At 35.4% G+C, this 20,785-nt stretch overlaps 1 protein-coding gene across 7 annotated transcripts in view; it reads left to right on the top strand.

Moving 5' to 3' along the window:
- LOC110006830 (uncharacterized) overlaps nt 1-20,785 on the top strand; it is a 79,545-nt gene that overhangs the window by 38,499 nt on the left and 20,261 nt on the right. For 3 of the 7 annotated variants that reach the window (XR_016051495.1, XR_016051493.1, XR_016051491.1), the window contains exon 3: nt 3,975-4,205. The exons of 3 other annotated variants lie outside the window; for them this stretch is intronic. The gene's annotated coding sequence lies outside the window, so the exon portion shown is untranslated. Of the gene's footprint in view, nt 1-3,974; nt 5,986-20,785 lie in introns of those variants that run through there. One more of the 7 variants, XR_016051492.1, reaches the window with a different exon arrangement.

Here is a 20,785-nt window from a genome sequence, read left to right as displayed (position 1 = left end):
TATACCTGTTAAATCATCTTAATCCTATCAATGGGGTTAAGACCAGAGAGTACTATGAAGCAATTCTAATGGAAATAGGATCCATCTCTGTTGTCCATTATTTCCAACAAAATACCAGAATCATAGCCTATTCAAAGGTACAAATAAAAAAGCTCCTTCCTTATACTGAGTGGGGTTCTAATCCCGCACATGGGAAGAAATTACAAAATTCTGAATTTTCTTACAAATATTTCAAATACGCTGAGTATATAGAAGCTTGGCATAAATTTTTCTATTACCAAAACCCCAACAATACTCATAGCTGGTATTTACAGTTTCGGCTACCAATTTTCGAAAGGTTCCCCACTTGGTTTCAAAACTGGTTTTTTGTGTGGGGATCAACTGCGATGATTTTACCTCCTGCTTTCAAAGAACTGCAGGAACAATTTATACAATACCAATAATACAGTTGATACTCACCTTTACTTTATGGCTTTATACCAAATCCCTTGGATCATGAAATGGGATTATACCATCTCACCCAATACTTCCAATGATTATACCTACATCCCTCGCTTGGGAAAGACCATCTCTGTCAAATGGTGGGATATCTTCCAAATGGATCTCACCAAAGCCACTCCAAAGAGAATACCTTCCGAAACACCTATATACCAGAAAAACCCAAATACTCCAAACACTTCATTCGATTTTCCTACCTATTTGAGAAATATGCTTCAAACCAACCCTCATGCTTCCAAGGACGAACTTGAAAAACAAATGAAAGAGATATTTGCTGAAGCAGGAAGAAAACCTACATCTTCCGAAGAAACAGTTCAGTCCTCTCCACTACACACCAATAGATATCTCCAGCTCAGTCAAAAGGATCCAGAAGAAACCGATCCAGACGAAACAGATCCAGAAGAAGACGATCCGGATGAGTTCAGCCAGAGACCATGAATAACCATCATCACCGTCAAAGACCATCATCATCATCATGAAGAAAGATAGTATGGGTCCTACCACCAAAGAAGGACACTCATTGTAATAAGGCCAAAAGAGCTTAGATATTTTACTTTTTATTATTTTTTATTTTTAGAGCATCCCCCTATGCTCATGTTTTGTCCACTAGCACTTTTGTCATATTCACCGACACCTCCTCTTGTCGTATCTGTAGACATCTGGGCCCCTCTCCTTTGTCCATATGCACCGAAGATTCTCTTTTCCTTGTCCACATATGCTGTCCACATATGACATCTCTCTTTTCCTTTTTGTCCTATTCAAATAGTTGCCAGCTGTCTTCCTTTACCGACAATGGCCGACAAAAGCATCTACCTACTTTGTCCTCTTGTTAGCTGCCGACAATGGCATCCACCTCATTTGTTGTCCTCTTCTAATAATACTGCCCAGCTGTAAAGCCAAAAGGATTCCTTCCGACTACTATAAGAAGGAAGCACTTCCTTCATTCAGAGGCAGGGCCTCACTCCTCTCCTCTTCCAGAGCTAAACTCTTCTCCTCTCTCAACCTTACCTGAAGCCTTCACCAACCTAGCAACCTTTACCCCAAAAGCCTCTGAGCCTCTCTACTCAAAAGCCTCTGAGTCTTTCTCTCTCTGAGACCTCAGACAATTAATCGCAGACCGTTTAAACTCCTGAAACCTCAGACCGTTTATCTCCTGAAACCTCAGACCGTTTATCTCCTGAAACCTCAGACCGTTTATCTCCTAAACCTCAGACTGTTTACCACCTGAAACCTCAAACCTCCAGACCTGCATCCGAACCTCTGTCCTTCACCTGTACCTCTGCTCTGCATCTGCACCTGTACCTCTGCATCTGAACCCTGCAACTGTTCTTATTCACAGCTATCATTGCCCTCATAGCTGAACCAGGTCCTCTCTCACCTCACTCTTAATAATGTGTGATTGCAATATCAATAACTTGCCTTCTTACTGTCCTCACCACTGGAAACTCTTTTCCAGTTACTGTATATGTACCCAGTAAGTCTTGTGCTTTTCATTTTATTTCTTGCTACCCAGTAAGTCTTATGCTTTTAGTTTTATTACTTGCTTTCCTGCTTTTATCTCCTCTGTAATATTTCCCTGTAATATTATTTGCTCTGTAATATTCTCTGTAAATGATAATAAGATGCTAGTGCGATTTTCTGAAAAAATTCCATGCAGTTTAAAATTTTATTTAATATTAAAATAGGTAACATTAGTTACGCTCAGTGGATTGTACTTGATATTTCAATAATTCCTTTCATAGGAATCATATTATTCTGCTTAAATTACTACAGAATTTTACAGTCAATAATCCAGTATAACAGCTTGCTGTTTACTTATTTATTATAACTCTGTTATCCGCAATAGTTAAATCTCCATAGATTCTCCATAGATTCTCCATAAACTTAAACCAAAGCAATTAAAATAGATAAAACCTAACCAAAAGACAGTGTTGTAGATCCTGGCGCAAAGTTGGCGAAGGCTTCAGGTAAGGTTGAGAGAGGAGAAGAGTTTAGCTCTGGAAGAGGAGAGGAGTGAGGCCCTGCCTCTGAATGAAGGAAGTGCTTCCTTCTTATAGGAGTCGGAAGGAATCCTTTTGGCTTTACAGCTGGCCAGTATTTTTAGAAGAGGACAACAAATGAGGTGGATGCCATTGTCGGCAGCTAACAAGAGGACAAAGTAGGTAGATGCTTTTGTCGGCCATTGTCGGTAAAGGAAGACAGCTGGCAACTATTTGAATAGGACAAAAAGGAAAAGAGAGATGTCATATGTGGACAGCATATGTGGACAAGGAAAAGAGAATCTTCGGTGCATATGGACAAAGGAGAGGGGCCCAGATGTCTACAGATACGACAAGAGGAGGTGTCGGTGAATATGACAAAAGTGCTAGTGGACAAAACATGAGCATAGGGGGATGCTCTAAAAATAAAAAATAATAAAAAGTAAAATATCTAGGCTCTTTTGGCCTTATTACAATGAGTGTCCTTCTTTGGTGGTAGGACCCATACTATCTTTCTTCATGATGATGATGATGGTTTTTGACGGTGATGATGGTTATTCATGGTCTCTGGCTGAACTCATCCGGATCGTCTTCTTCTGGATCTGTTTCGTCTGGATCGGTTTCTTCTGGATCCTTTTGACTGAGCTGGAGATATCTATTGGTGTGTAGTGGAGAGGACTGAACTGTTTCTTCGGAAGATGTAGGTTTTCTTCCTGCTTCAGCAAATATCTCTTTCATTTGTTTTTCAAGTTCGTCCTTGGAAGCATGAGGGTTGGTTTGAAGCATATTTCTCAAATAGGTAGGAAAATCGAATGAAGTGTTTGGAGTATTTGGGTTTTTCTGGTATATAGGTGTTTCGGAAGGTATTCTCTTTGGAGTGGCTTTGATGAGATCCATTTGGAAGATATCCCACCATTTGACAGAGATGGTCTTTCCCAAGCGAGGGATGTAGGTATAATCATTGGAAGTATTGGGTGAGATGGTATAATCCCATTTCATGATCCAAGGGATTTGGTATAAAGCCATAAAGTAAAGGTGAGTATCAACTGTATTATTGGTATTATTGTATTGTATAAATTGTTCCTGCAGTTTTTTGAAAGCAGGAGGTAAAATCATCGCAGTTGATCCCCACACAAAAAACCAGTTTTGAAACCAAGTGGGGAACCTTTCGAAAATTGGTAGCCGAAACTGTAAATACCAGCTATGAGTATTGTTGGGGTTTTGGTAATAGAAAAATTTATGCCAAGCTTCTATATACTCAGCGTATTTGAAATATTTGTAAGAAAATTCAGAATTTTGTAATTTCTTCCCATGTGCGGGATTAGAACCCCACTCAGTATAAGGAAGGAGCTTTTTTATTTGTACCTTTGAATAGGCTATGATTCTGGTATTTTGTTGTAAATAATTGACAACAGAGATGGATCCTGTTTCCATTAGAATTGCTTCATAGTACTCTCTGGTCTTAACCCCATTGATAGGATTAAGATGATTTAACAGGTATAATGGTGCAAGCTTACTTGGGTCCATGTGAACCTGCTGGTGCTCAATGGAAATATCTATTAGAAAGGCTCTTTCAATGTATTCAGATCAAACCTCAGACCTCCAGACCTGCATCCGAACCTCTGTCCTTCACCTGTACCTCTGCTCTGCATCTGCACCTGTACGTCTGCATCTGAACCCTGCAACTGTTCTTATTCACAGCTATCATTGCCCTCATAGCTGAACCAGGTCATCTCTCACCTCACTCTTAATAATGTGTGATTGCAATATCAATAACTTGCCTTCTTACTGTCCTCACCACTGGAAACTCTTTTCCAGTTACTGTATATGTACCCAGTAAATCTTGTGCTTTTCATTTTATTTCTTGCTACCCAGTAAGTCTTATGCTTTTAGTTTTATTACTTGCTTTCCTGCTTTTATCTCCTCTGTACCCTGTAATATTATTTGCTCTGTAATATTCTCTGTAAATGATAATAAGATGCTAGTGTGATTTTCTGAAAAAATTCCATGCAGTTTAAAATTTTATTTAATATTAAAATAGGTAACATTAGTTACGCTCAGTGGATTGTACTTGATATTTCAATAATTCCTTTCATAGGAATCATATTATTCTGCTTAAATTACTACAGAATTTTACAGTCAATAATCCAGTATAACAGCTTGCTGTTTACTTATTTATTATAACTCTGTTATCCGCAATAGTTAAATCTCCATAGATTCTCCATAGATTCTCCATAAACTTAAACCAAAGCAATTAAAATAGATAAAACCTAACCAAAAGACAGTGCTGTAGATCCTGGCGCAAAGTGGTATCAGAGCCATACAATGATACACTGTCTGACAAATTATAACAGTAAGAACTATTCCACAGTGGAACTGTGCAAACAGTTATAACTGTAGAATTTGTACAACTGTTCTTCCTACCTCATAAGTAAGATAAAGAGACATTTTACTATAAGAAATTAAGTGAGATTGACCACCAAGAAAGTTGGTCCGAGAGTTAAGGCAAGAGACAAGTGAACGCCGATGCGAAAAGTACCGCCAAGGCCAGGAGAGCCGCTTAGGGAAAAAAGCTAAGGCCACTGAATGTCCAGATTGTCATTATCCGCAACCTACGGATGGCAAATCTCATAAGAAATCTTACTAGTAAAACTGTATCTTCATCTTCCAAACTTAGAGTCAAAAATAAAGAACAGATAATCATAAATGATATTGAGGAAAATATACAAAATTGGAATATTCCCAAGGTACCAATACATGATGTTTATAACAAAGGATCATTCAAACTTAAGATGGGTTATGCCATCAAGACTGTAGAAGAAAGTCTATCGGTCACACAAAATCAAGAAGACTTTCACCTACTCTCTAAAAAAGTAATAGAAAAACATAGAGAAAATAATTACAAATATTTACACATTGGCCTCATTCAAATAGCCGTAAAACCTTTGACCCGACCAGGGTTGAACACTTCTGTGCTTGTATGCCTAAGAGATACAAGACACAATATATTCACAGACTCTCTACTAGGCATGGTGGAATCCAGCCTCTGTAGCGGGCCAATTTATTTTAACTGTTTTCCTAATTTTTCTGTTTCTTTAAGTGATCCCAATATCTTAGATATATTAACAATAAATCTTAAAACACATGGTTTTAATATGATCCATGGATCACAAAATCTTGCTATAGTCTATAGAATATACTATAAGGTTATGAATACATTAAGTCCCAATACCTTGAAACTTGATCAAAAAGATCAAACAATTTTGTTCCAAACAAATATAAAAAAATCCAATATGATAGTCCCAAAAACTATAAAATGGTCAGATATAATTCTACCTCAATCATGGGCATTACAAAATGCCAATCAACCACGAGAAATTCCTCAACATCATATTCCCAATCATATCATAGAACATACAGATGGAAATGTAGAAATACAATTCCAAAATACAAGTTCACGAACACAGGATGATATTGATATAAATACTACTGGTCCCATAGAGACTAGTGAACAACCAATTCATTCAGTTAATTTAATAGATAAAATAATTATACAGAAATGGTTTGTCCAAGTTAAAATCATTGTTGCTAAAAATTATAGCTTTGAAACATCAGCCCTTATAGATTCAGGAGCTGATCTCAATTGCATAAATGAAGGACTTGTACCTTCAAAATATTTTGACAAAACTACTCAAATATTAAATACAGCAGATGGTAGTAGGTTATTTATTAAATATAAATTATCCAACGCCTCTGTATGTAATAATCACCAATGTATATATATATATATATATATATATATATATATATATATATATATATTGAAAACAATGGTATGTATTGCTATACACATATATGTACACAAATTATTTTAATAATTGTATGTATCACTGATAATAAGTATATACATGGTCTTATACATTATACATACGCGTATGAGTACGTATATATATGTCAATGTACATATAAGCTAATAATTGATAAACTGATAATGAGTGTCTATATGATCATATATATCAGTATATACGCAATGTATGTATGGACTTATCAATCCATAAGGATGCATATGCGTGTGCATATCAGGGTATATGTAATAGATAGCAAGTGTATACATACATGCATAAATATATGAATACATACATATCGTATATATAAACACTGTATATGTTACTGACGGCAAGTGTTTACATACACACATAAATGTATTAGTATATGTATATCGTATATTAAACATTGTATATATATACATATAAACTGCTAATAAGTGTCTATATTCTCATATATATCAGTGTATATAAAATGCATATATTATACATACCTACATACACAATATATATTTACTAATCAACGCGTAAGGGTGCATCTACGTGCGCATATCAGTTTATATATATATGTATAATTGTATATAACTGATAGCAAGCAAGTGTATGCATACACGCATAAACATATCGTAAATATACCCACATCAGTCCATACACATGTATATATACTGATATACGTATATGTGTGAAGTGCATGACTGTATATATACAGTTATGAGCATATATGTACACTGATTTATATATTACACCCACACACACACACGTACTCATATTTACACTCACAGTCACACTCACACTCACACATACACATACTCACAGTCACACTCACACTCACAGATATATATATTACACATATATGCGTGTTGTATGCGGACTGATGTGTGTATGTCTATGATATGTACACTGATTTATATACTACATCCATATACCCACACACACACGTGCACTCACACTCTCACTCTCACATTCACAGTCACACTCACACTCAAAGATATATATATATATATATATATATATATTACATATATATACGTGTTGTGTACGGACTGATGTGTGTATATATATGATATGTATATACTAACATATTTATGCATCTATATATACAGTTACTTGCTATCAGTTATTTACAATGATCAATATATATATACACTGATATGCGCACGTACATACACCCTTACGCATTAATTAGTGTATATACAGTTATGGTGGTATATATGTACACTGAGTTATATACTACACCCACAGATACTCACACTCACACTCACACTCACACTCACATACTCACACTCACACTCATACTCACACTCACACTCACACTCACAGATATATATATTACACATATATACGTGTTGTGTATAGATAGATGTGTGTTTATATACACATATATACGATATGTATATACTGATATAGTTATGCGTCTATGTATACAGTTGCTTGCTATCAGTTATATACAAATATCAAAGTATATACGCATGCATATGTGCACGCACATGCATTCCATATACTTATTAGCAGTTTATATTTATATACAGTGTGTATATATACGATATGCATATACTGATATGCTTATACGTTTATGTATAAACTTGCTATCAGTTATATATACACTGATATGCTCACACACATGCACCCTTACGCATTGATAATACTTGCATATATTTCTATATAGATCGATATAAATGACCATATAGACACCTTTTATCAGTTTATACAGTTATGAACATATATGTACACCAATATGTATATATGCACACTTCTATTCATATGTTTAAAGGGTTTATATATACACTAATGTTTAAGACCATGTATATACTTATTATCAGTGATATATACAGTTATTAGCACAATTTGTTTACGTATTGATGTATATCGATATATACCGTTGTTTTCAGTGTATACATATATATATACATATGCATATAACCATACAATACATTAGTTATTAGTATGTATAAAATACATTGATGTGTGTGTGTGTGTGATATCCGTATATATACGATGTGTATATACTGATATGTGTGTATGTGTAAAGTGTATAACTGTTTATATACAGTGCACTAATATATCTATTTTTATATACATTTATATTCAGTGCACTAATATATATTTCTATATAGATTGATATAAATGACCATATGGACACCTTTTATTAATATATACAGTTATGAGCATATATGTACACCAATATGTATATGCACACTTCTATTCATATGTTTAAAGGGTTTATATATACATTAATGTATAAGACCATGTATATACTTATTATCAGTGATATATACAGTTATTAGCACAATTTGTTTATGTATTGATGTATAGCGATATATACCGTTGTTTTTAGTGTATATATATATATATATATATATATATATATATATATATATATATATATATATATATATATATGTACATATGCATATAACCATACAATACATTAGTTATTAGTATGTATAAAATACATTGATATGTGTGTGTGTGTGATATCTGTATATATATGATGTGTATATATTGATATGTTCGTATGCTTAAAGTGCATAACTGTTTATATACAGTGCACTAATATATATATTTTTATATACATTGATGTGTATGACCATATATACACTTATTATCAGTTTATACAGTTATGAATGTATATGTACACTGATTTATGTACTACACCCACACACACTCACACTCTCATACACACACATACACACTCACTCACACACACACACTCACACTCACACACACTCACTCACACTCACTCACACTCACACACACACATTCACACTCACACTCACACCCACACACACACACACACACACACACCTCACACACACTCACACTAACACTCACACTCCTAGATATATATAATACACATATGTGCGTGTTATATATGGACTGATGTGAGTATTTATACGATATGTATAAACTGATATGTTTATACGTGTATGTATAAAATTGCTTGTTATTAGTTATATACAATTATGAATGTATATATACACTGCTATGTGCAGGCACATGCACCCTTACCTTCTTGATAAGTGCATATATACTGTGTATATATACACTAGTACATGCATTCTATATACATTGAAATATGTGACCATATAGACACTTATTATATCTATATATATATGGGCCTAATGCATAACTGTCCATGATATATGACTCTAAACTATTTATTATATGGTTCGTGATGCATGACTCTAAAATGCCTATAACTAGGTCTACAACATATGACTTACAGCATCATCACATACTTCACGTATGACTATGAACTACAGTACTACTTAGAGTCTTATGACTCCCAAGTATTGTCCACCGTACCCATTTTAAGGGTGTGGAAGGGTTTTATATAGTCCTTCCTGTATGACTATAAACGACAGTACTCCTTAGAGTCTTATGACCAAGCATTGACTACCCATACCTTTTATAAGGGTGTGGAAGGCTCTTATATACATTCCTTTCTATATCACTATAAACTATAGAAAATCTTAGTGTCTTACGACACCAAGCATCGACTCTTTTGTCGTAGGGAAGGCTTCAACACAACTCCCTCCCTATTCCTTTCCAGTGCACTAATTGGGGTGTAGTTTTTTTAAATATGACGATGCTGCGAAAATACCTTTGAATTTCATAGGGCAATGGATGCTACCAAACCAAGAGATAGGATGCTTGAAAAAAATATATCTACGTGTATTTACCATGTCAAAGGAAAGAAAAGCATAAGCAAGTTTGTACATGCCACCAAGAGTTAAAATATATACACAAGACCACAAAGCCTTTTGTCTTCTCAAAAGAAAAAGAAAATAAAAAGTAGAGGAAACGTGCATCAAGCACCCGTAAAGCACCTATCCCTGCACCTTCTCCTCCATTTGCTTCCTAGAAGTCCCATGATTTTCCTTTGCTTCGTTAAGACTATTTAAGGATTCCTCGAAATTTTCGGCGACATTATTCGCACGCTGCACAACTGTGAAGAGATCAGGAGCTTCAAGGTCGCTCTTCTGAGCCTCAAGAAAGGTTTTTGCCCATGCAATGTTCTTCAACATAATCTGTTGGTGACCCTGCGTCGTTACAGATTGAGCCTTAAGTTCTTCAACCCTAGCTTTAACTACTTAAAAGTCTTAATCAGCTTCTAGGATATTACATCGATGATTTTCAACTGCCAATTCCCTTGAGGAGATGACGTCAGGGAACACAGTAACCAAAGCCTCTTGAGCGAAAGCAACTTGCTTAGGCATCTTGAACAATCTTGTTCACCGGGTCACGAAACTTCTCTTTGTTAGCCCCTCCATGAACCTGCAACTGATATCAGTTGGGACATAGAAGTTGAGGTTGTCCTCAGGTCTGCCAATGAATAGTTGCCGAAAGATCTAAAACGGACCTCACCACTTCCTGACCCATCTTCTTCTGCCCTTCCCCTAGGTTTGTCGAATACTTCATCGTGGATTGAACCAAGGCCTCTGGAAGAGCAGGGACAATGACCAAATCCATTTCAGGGTTAGTGGCCTGCACCTCAGGAACATTGACCTCGACCAATGGAGGAGGAACAACGTCAGTCTCATTGGACTCGGGAGCATTGGCTGTAGAAATGTTGGCCACAGTTAATAAAAGAGGTTGGGCATTGACTTCACTTGGCTCAGTAGATGTTCGTTAATTGAGAGCTCCGTGTTCTACCCTCAGAAACCAATTGGGTAGCTGGTTCTTTGAGAGATGACTCTGAAGGCGAGATGCTACTTAATTTTCTTTTTCCCTTACCCTTTGGATCGGCTTCATGATGTTCCGATTTGATAATAGGAGCATTTGATTCCTTGCAAGGAACCTTTGAAGCTGAAGGACTTTGAGCCTTCCTTTACCCTTAGCCGGTGGCTTAGTCTTTGGATGTGCAAAACTTATGGGTAGGTTCTTCGACTCTCTTTCTTAAAGGAGACGGAGTTCTAGCTTTTCTTTTAACTTTGGATTTTCCTTTGGGAGTAGAAACTTTAGGATGTTCAATGGATTTGGGATGCGTGGGGTCAACCACCATTTTGATGTTTCAAACGAGAGGGTGTGAAACCTCTCTTGAACCCCTAGCTAGTTGGTAAACAATTTGGCTAGGTGATGATAGAAGGAATCCCTGCCTTCATCCATTTGTTCCACTTTGAACTCAATGTCCATAGGATATTCAACACTGTGGGTGTTCCAGTCAAAAGGAAAACTCATTCCACTGTCTAGTAGCTAGAGCCATCAGCGATGTGACTCTTAAAATTGGTTACTATCTTCCCATCAAGCCGGAACATGGGCATGTTCTGCACCGACTGAACATAATGGCCTCTTTGTGACCCGTGGTACTAATATTTTCCATAATTGGGAACAATGAACTTGCACACATGGTTAATCGTGGTGCAAGAATCCCACACAGTCTTCACACTATTCTAGTGCCAATTTGCTTGTAAATGACAAGGGGCAATGTTAGTTCATCCTGTGCTGCCATATGCATTGGTAAGGACTGTATAATTCGATCGTCTTCTTGATGCCAACTCGGTGTGGGAGTGTGGCACCATGAACATTGCTGGTTGGGTCATTGTCAAGCTGAGATCCATACTCATCTTTGAAAGACGGTTAGTTGGGCCCCCAATGGGAAAGGGCTTGCCCTGAAAAACAGTTTATCACCTTGGAAAAGCTTCCTCGCATTATTATCGGATTGGAAAACAACCTCGTGTCGCATCAAGTGCAGCAAAAATGGGAAGGTACTGGAATCGATGTCGCTTGCTAGATGGTAGGTGCTGAGAAGTAGGCACCCAGCCACCTATAAACATAATGGAGAGGGAAAACCCATGCGAGCATGTCCCAAACTCTTTGAAGTGTTAGTTGCCACATTGAGCCCATTATAGATACTGCATAAGACAGGTTGGGCTTATGGCCTCGGCCAAATCACAAGCCATATAAAGGTACTCGGTCCTAATTTCATGACCCAATATAGGCCGTCAAGTAGATGGTATCAATCAGGTCAGTGGGACGGGGAGGCATCTCTACCTTAAGGACCGGGGGCTTGTCACTTGAAGTTAAAATAGGGTTGCTTGGTTCCCCTATAGCCCTGTCTGAATCGAAGAAATGGGTGATCCACACTTGGAAGCTAACTTTAGGGCCTCCTTAAAGAGAAGCCAGCTTCCGAAACTCCTTGAATGGCCTTCTCAAGGCTGTCGACTTTCGAAGGCCGGGATAAACTTTATCCTCAAGTATTATGTCATTATCTGGGGTAACGATCTCCAAGAAGGGAAAGATCGTCAATGAAATGAAGATCCAAGAGAGACATGATGGCCTCCCCTTGGTCAAAGAAGTTGTTTTTCGCGCAACACCAGGTCTCCAAGTATGCCCTCACCACGTTAGTGTAACGATCATATGGCCAGGTCAAACATTCGCAGGTGCCTAAGAGTTCTGTGCTTATGAGATCATTTTAGAATTAGGCATACATCTCTAATCCATGTATAATAACCATGGAGAAGCTGCTCTCTCCCTCACATCTAAACTTGAGGGATCCTGTCGGACATTACGCTTGGCAATTTGATGTGCAAGTATAGGAAATATTATATTTCCAACGACAATTTTATGCGCATAATGGAGAAGGAGGCTTTATGGAGGAAGACCCCGATGATAATCCTTGCTAACTTGCCAAGGCCAAGAGGCTTGATCAAATAATTGATAGAAAGGGGCCATCTTAGATATTCATTGACATTGCCGTCAACGTGGCATACGGATCTATGACGAGCTAATTCAACCCCTGTGCACTTTTCCCACCAATCCTCTCCTCCTTCAAGAATTTCTTGGGACACATGACATCTAAAATAGGAGAAAAGAGTTTCATTTAATCGGAACTTATGTCTAAGGCTCTGACCAACTATCGATGCCTGTCATGACTTAAGTCGAAAGTCTAACCTTACATTTCTCATATATTGGGTTAAGACTTTGACCGATCATTGATGTTTGTCACACTCACACTCACACACACTCACACACACACACACACACACGCTCACACACACACTCGCACTCACACTCACATTCACATTCACACACACTCACACTCACAGATATATAAACAATCACCTCTAATCTGATAAGTCTAGACAAAATTCCATATTACTATGTATAGAATTAGGCACAAGAATGTGTTTCTTCCCTTGATGAGTTTGGGTATGCTAAATACCCAACTGTGATAGTCCTTGTAATTTTTATTCTGATTTGTACTTGTTTTTATTAATACTGATGAGCTTCATTTTCATCGAGTTTTCTTGTAAATCAACAAGCATGAAAGCAACTTATCATCGAGCCGGATCTCTTTACGTTATTTGATATTTGAGATCTTGATCTTGCAAGCTTGATTTGCTTAATGGTTCTTTCTTCTCTAGTTTATTTCTGCTTTTGCTTCTTTCATGCAAATATGGAGTGAATTTGCTGGCGCTTTACTTGTGGTTTGCAATTTTATTAAGTAACTTTTTCTTAACACGCACACACTCGCGCTTCTTTCATGCAAATATAGAGTGAATTTTCTGGAGCTTTACTTGTGGTTTGCTGTTTTATTAAGTAACTTTTTCTTAACACACACACTCTTGCTTCTTTCATGCAAAATGGAGTGAATTTTCTGGAACTTTACTTGTGGTTTGCTATTTTATTAAGTAAATTTTTTTTAACACACACACTCATGCTTCTTTCATACAAATATGGAGTGAATTTTCTGGAGCTTTACTTGTGTTATGCAAATTTTTCTTAACACACGTACACACACATGCACACCACACACACACACACTCACACTCATACTCACACTCACGCTAATGCCTAAGGATGGGTTTATATATACACTAATGTATAAGACCATGTATGTACTTATTATCAATGATATATACAATTATTAGCTCAATTTGTGTACGTATTTATGTATAGCAATATATACCACCGTTTTCCGAGTGTACATATATATACTTATGCATATAACCATACAATACATTAGTTTTCCGCTATATATACAATTAGTGTGTAAAAATACATTTATATGTGTGTGTGTGAGATGTTTATACGATGTATATATACGGATTTGTGTATATGTAAAGTACATAATTGTATATATACAATGCATTAATATATACATTTCTATATACATTGATGTATATGACTATATATACACTTATTATCGGTTTATACATTTATTAATGCATATGTACATTGATTTATATACTACACACACACATGCACTCACACTCACACTCACACTGACACTCACACTCATACACTCACACACTCACACTCACACTCACACTCACACTCACTCATACTCACACTCACACTCACACTCACTCACACTCACACTCACACTCACACTCACACTCACTCATACTCACACTCACACTCACACTCACACTCACTCACACTCACACTCACACTCACACTCACACTCACTCGCACATATACGCACACACCCGCGCTCACACTCACACTCACACTCACACTCACACTCACAGTTATATATAGTATCACCTCTAATCTGATAAGCCTATCTGAAATTCTATATTACTTTGTATAGAATTAGACATAAGAATGGGTATGTTAAATTCCCAATTGTGATAGTCAATGTTAAATTTTTTTCTTATTTGTACTTGTTCTTATTAATATTGATGAGCTTCATCTTCATCGAGTTTTCGTGTAAATTAACAAGCATGAAAGCAACTTATCATCGAGGCGAATCTCTTTATGTTATTCGATATTTGAGATCTTGATCTTGATCTTGCACGCTTGATTTGCTTAATGGTTCTTTCTTCTCTAGTATGGTATTGCTCTTTCTTCTTTCATGCAAATACGGAATGAATTTTATTGAGATTTACTTGTGGTTTGCAATTTTATTAAGTAATGTTTTCTTAACACACACAATCTCTTGCTTCTTTCATTCAACTATGGAGTGAATTTTTTGAATCTTTACTTGTGGTTTGCAATTTTATTTACTTTGTCTTAAGACACATAGCCCGCACACACACTTACACTCCCACTAATGTATAAGAATGGGTTTGTATATACGCTTCTGTATAAGACCATGTATATACCTATTATCAGTGATATATACAGTTATTAGCTCAATTTGTGTATGTATTGATGTATAACAGTACATACCATTGTTTCCAGTACATACCATTTGTGTATGTATTGATGTATAACAGTACATACCATTGTTTCCAGTACATACCATTTGTGTATGTATTGATGTATAACAGTACATACCATTGTTTCCATTGATGTACTGTTAGTTATACATCAATACATACACACAATGGTATGTATAACAGTACATACCATTAGTTATTAGCTATATATACAGTTACTAGTGTGTAAAAATACATTGATATGTGTGTGTGTGATGTCTGTATATATATGATGATTATACACGTATTTTTGTGTATGTGTAAAGTGCATAATAGTAAATTTTTAGTGCATTATTATATTCATTTCTTTATACATTGATGTATATGACCATATATACACTTATTATCAGTTTATACATTTATTAATGTATAATGTACACTGATTTATATACTAAAGACATACACACATGCACTCATACTCACATTCCTACTCACACTCACACTCACACTCACACTCACTCACACTCACACTTGCACTCACACTCACACACACGTACACACACACTCACACTCACTCACACTGATATCGTACGCACATGCACCCTTACGCATTGATAGTTCATACATACATATCTATATACATTGATACGTATGACCATATAGATACTTATTATCAGCTTATACAGTTATGTGTATATGTACATTGAAATGTATATACATACACTCATATGCATATGTATAAAGGGTTTATATTTACACTAATGTATTAGACCATGTGTATACTTATTATCAGTGATATATACAGTTATTAGCTCAATTTGTATACGTATTGATATATAGCAATATATACCATTGTTTTCAGAGTATATATATATACTGATGTATATAACTATATAATACATTACTTATTTGCTATACATACAATTTCTAGGGTGTACAAATACATTGATGTGTGTGTGTGTGATGTCTATATATATACGATATGTATATACGAATTTCTGTGTATGTGTAAAGTGTATAACTGTATATATAGAATGCATTAATATATACATTTTTATATACATTAATGTATATGACCATATATACACTTATTATCAGTTTATACCTTTATTATACGTACACTGATTTATATAGTACACACACATACGCTCTCATACTCACACTCACACTCACACTCACACTCATACGTACACACACACACTCGCACTCACACACACACTCGCACTCGCACTCACACTCACACACACTCCTCACACTCGCACTCACACTCATGCTCACGCTTACGCTCACGCTCACACTCACACTCATACTCACGCTCACACTGATGTGTAAAAACAGTATTATTCAATATATATACAGTTACTAATGCGTAAAAATACATTGATATGTGTATGTGTGTGTGTGATGTTTGTATATATACGATGTGTATGTATGGATTTGTGTGTACGTGTAAAGTAATTGTTTATATACAGTGCATTAATATATACATTTCTATATATATTGATGTATATGACCATATATAAACTTATTATCAGTTTATATAAATTTATTAACGTATATGTACACTGATTTATATACTACACACACACGCACTCACACTCACTCATGCACACACACACTCACACGCACACTCACACATATACACACGCACTCACACTCACACACACACACACACACACTAACACTCACACTCACACTCGCACTCACACTCACACTCAAACTCACACACACTCACACTCACTACTTGTTTTTATTATTTTTGATGAGCTTCATCTTCATCGAGTTTGCTTCTAAATCTACAAGCATGAAAGCAAATTATCATCGAGGTGGATCTCTTTACGTTACTCGATATTTGAGATTGTGATCTTGCAAGCTTGATTTGCTATGGTTCTTGCTTCTCATGTATAGTACTGCACTTTCTTCTTTTATGCAAATATGGAGTGAATTTTCTGGAACGTTAGTTGTGGTTTGCAATTTTATTAAGTAACTTTTTCTTAACACACAAACTCTTGCTTCTTTCATGTAAATATGGAGTGAATTTTCTGGAGGTTTAGTTGTGGTTTGCAATTTTATTAAGTAACTTTTTCTTAACACACACACACACTCACACTCACACTAATGTACAAGAATGGGTTTGTATATACACTACTGTATAAAACCAAGTATATACCTATTATTAGTGATATATACTGTTATTAGCTCAATTTGTGTATGCATTGATGTATAGCAACGTATACCAGTGTTTTCAGAGTATATATATATATTGATGCATATAACCATACAATAAATTAGTTATTAACTATATATACAGTTACTAGTGTGTAAAAATACATTGATGTGTGTGTGATGTCTGTATATATACGGATTTGTGTGTGTAAAGTGCATAGCTGTATATTTTCAGTGCATTATTATATGCATTTCTATATACATTGATGTACATGACTATATATACACTTATTATCAGTTTATACATTTATTAATATATATATACACTGATTTATATACTACACACATATATACACACTCACACACACACACACACACACACACACACTCACACTCACACTGATATGCGCTTGCACATACACTTATGCATTGATAGTGCATGCATAATTTTCTATATACACTGATATGTATGAACATATAGACACTTATTATCAGTTTATACAGTTAGTAGTGTATATGTACATTGAAATGTATATACATACACTCGTATGCATATATTTGAAGGGTTTATATATACACTAATGTATAAGACCATGTATATACTTATTATCGATGATATATACAGTTATTAGCTCAATTTGGGTACGTATTAATGTATAGCAATATATACCATTGTTTTCAATGTATTTATATTTACTGATGCATATAACCATACAATACATTAGTTATCTGCCATATATACAATTATTATGTGTGTGTGTGTGATGTTTGTATATATACGATGTGTATATACTGATATGTGTGTATGTGTAAAGTGCATAACTGTATTATACAGTGCATTAGTGTATTCATTTCTATTTACATTGATATATATGACGATATATACACTATTTATCAGTTTATACAGTGATTAACATAAATGTACATTGATTTATATACTACACACACACTCACACTCACACACTCGCACACAATCATACTCCCACCACTCTCTCACACACACACTCACACTCACACTCACACACACTTATACACACACATACACACATTCATACTCACACTAACACTAACACTCACACTCACACTAACACTCACACTCACAATAACACTCACTCACACACTCAGTCACACTGACTGACACACTCACACATTCACACACTCACACGTACACTCACTCACACTCACAGTCACAGTTACAGTCAGTCACAGTCACTCGCAGGCACATTCACACTCGTACATACACACACACACACACACTCACACTCACACTCGCACTCATACAGACACTCACAACTCACAACTCACACTCACTCACACTGACACTCACACAAACACTAACACTGACACTGACACTGACACTGACACTCACATATATCTATACTATACATATGCGTGGTGTGTATGGACTGATGTGTGTATATTTAGGATATGTATATGCATATCTTTTTGCGTATATGTATACAGTTGCTTGCTATCAGTTATACACAATTATCGATATATATATACACTGATATGCGCATGCACATGTACCCTTACGCGTAGATAAGTGCATATATAATGTGTATGTATACACTAATATATGAATTCTATATAGACTGACATATTTGACCATATTGACACTTAGTAGTAGTTTATATGTATATATGGTGTGCATATAAATGATATGTATTTACTGATATGTTTATGTGTGTATGTATAAACTTGCTATCAGTTATATATGCACTGATATGCGACACACGTGCACACTCGTCCATTGATAGTGCATACATTCATTTCTGTATACACTGATATATATGATCATATATAACACTTATTATCAGTTTATCCACTTATTAGTGTATATGTATAATGAAATGTATATACGCACATTCATATGCATATGTATAAAGGGTTTATATGTACACTTATGTAAAAGACCATGTATATACTTATTATCAGTGATATATACAGTTATTCGCTAAATTTGTGTGCGAATTGATGTATAGCAATATAGACTATTATTTTCAGCATATATATACATCCTGATGCATATAACCATACAATACATTAGTTATCTACTATATGTATAGTTATTAGTGTGTGAAAAATACATTGATGTGTGTATGTATGTGTGTGATGTCTGTATATATACTATGTGTATATATTGATATGTGTGTATGTTTAAAGTCGTAACTGTATATATACAGTGCATTAATATATACATTGGTATATATGACGATATAGACAGTATTTATTAATTTATATAGTTATTAACATATATGTATACTACACATACACTCGCACTCACACTCACCCACACACACACTGACACTGACACTGACACTCACACTCACACTCACTCACATTCCCACTCACTCATACTCACTCACACTCACTCACACTCACACTCACACTCACACTCACATCACACTCACACTCACACTCACACTCACGCTCACAGATATATATAATACACATGCGTGGTGTGTATGGATTGATGTGTGTATATATAATACGATATGTATATACTGATTATGTTATGAGTGTATGTATACAATTGCTTGCTATCAGTTATTATACAATTATCAATATTTGTATGCATTGATATGTGTACGCACATGCACCTTTACGCGTTGATAATTGCATATATACTGTATACACTAATACATGCATTCTTTATACACTGATATATATGACCATAAGGACATATATTAGCAGTTTATATATATACAGTGTATATATACGATATGTATATATTGATATTTTTATGCGTGTATGTATAAACTTGTTGTCTGTTATATATACACTGATATGTGCACGCACATGCACCCTTACGCATTAATAATGTATATATATATTTTTATATACACCGATGTTTATGACCATACATACACTTTTTATAAGTTTATACAATTATTACCGTAGATGTACATTGATATGTATATGAATGCACAGGTGGCAGTTGCAGCCAACAAGGTAAAGGGACAGATCCCCCTGCCCCCTCCTTTTTGATTAGTTTTCCTCTCGATTCGTACCATTCGAATCATTATCTTCTCTGTGAATGATTTTTCCTACCATATACAATTTCCAAATTGTGATAAAATCAGGTATTAAAGAAGGAGATTATTTCTTCTGGCTATCACGTCTAATCAGATAAACCTAAGCGAAATTCCATATTACTTTGTATAGAATTAGGCATAAGAATGGGTTTCTTCTCTTGATGGATTGAGTATGCTAAAATACCCAATTG

This window comes from Amborella trichopoda, chromosome 3 (genome assembly GCF_054954075.1).
Source record: "Amborella trichopoda isolate Santa Cruz 75 chromosome 3, AtrichopodaSantaCruz75HAP2 v2.0, whole genome shotgun sequence".
Classification (NCBI taxonomy): Eukaryota; Viridiplantae; Streptophyta; class Magnoliopsida; order Amborellales; family Amborellaceae; genus Amborella; species Amborella trichopoda.
This window is presented reverse-complemented; position numbering and strand designations above follow the sequence as displayed.